This window comes from Pinus tabuliformis, chromosome 7, assembly GCF_031772625.1.
Source record: "Pinus tabuliformis cultivar Carrire ecotype Pingquan chromosome 7, CPIR1, whole genome shotgun sequence".
NCBI classification, from domain to species: Eukaryota; Viridiplantae; Streptophyta; class Pinopsida; order Pinales; family Pinaceae; genus Pinus; species Pinus tabuliformis.
The window spans coordinates 1,721,793,300-1,721,794,427 of record NC_142293.1 but is presented as its reverse complement, the minus strand read 5'-3'; the positions used below and the strand labels follow the sequence as shown (position 1 = coordinate 1,721,794,427).

The 1,128-nt window shown below is 43.9% G+C and overlaps 1 pseudogene; it reads right to left on the bottom strand.

Moving 5' to 3' along the window:
• Positions 1-325: 325 nt before the first annotated feature.
• Positions 326-814, bottom strand: LOC149255209 (expansin-A10 pseudogene; annotated as a pseudogene).
• Between the last annotated feature and the right edge of the window lie 314 nt (positions 815-1,128).

Below are 1,128 nucleotides of genomic sequence, written 5' to 3'. Positions count from 1 at the left end.
TAACGCTGCCTTGAACGCCTCTCCTCCCACGCTGCGCTGCTCACCTCAGCCATACCCCATTCCGCCATTTCCAGATCGCTGAATTTAGCAGTCCTGTGATTGAATTCGGTTTCAGATAGTAGAGCTGAATAAATTTTGCGCTGTGAAATCGAGCTTTTATGCTTTGTAATTTGGTAGTAATCCATGGCATATAAAGGAAAATCTGGTGTGTAGTTACCCAAGCCTAGTTCGTGAGTTAATTCTAAAGTGAAATTGTATATACTGGTATATAAGCTCTCCATTGATTAAAGTCATGGATTGAAGCAGACCATATGTGTTGACAGCATTAAAGATTCAAACCCTCTGTTGATTCTGGTCGAAACTTAGCAATGTGCTGAAAAACGGGCTCCGAGAGATCAAAGTGCTCTAGAGGAGGGTTGCACCAACCACCGTCGTCATTTGGAAGCGCATTGTTGGGTGGGCAGAAGTTAGTAGTAGTGACAACGATAGAGCCGGGAAGGCACCATTGCGGGTCATAGTTGCACTGGATTTCATAGCAAGCACCGCAACTGAAACCATTATTGAACAATGCAGTGCTCAGAGCCGCGGTGTTGGTATCGTAGCCCTGGCTGTACAGATTGCCATAACCACAAGCACCACCCATTGTGCCAGTAGCGTCACCACCACCGTAGAACGTAGCATGAGCACTGGTCCATCCGGAACCATGCGCAGCTCGGAGCATTGAAAGGAGACCCAATGAAACCAGCCATAGAAACGCCATTTCCAGAGAAAACAATAAAAACTGCAACAGATTTCAACTGATACTGATACTGAAGAGCAGGGAATGGATATGCATGTTGTTGAAGGACATCATGTTGGATTTGTTCGCGGACTGACTTTTTCCATCGAAACCTGAATTGAAAGTGGGTATTGAAAGTGGATTTGTGATATTCGGTTGCTGGTGAACATTGGTCAAACTGTGCATGTTGTTGTGTATTAAAAAAAAATGGTGTTGGAACGCTATTCATTGATGATTCCTGCACATGAACGGATACCATATGGCGCCAAACCCTCTGTTGATTGTTGTTCATTGAAATTGGTATGTATTTATTTTGATTGAAGTTGTGTGATGGTGTCAAATATACCTTG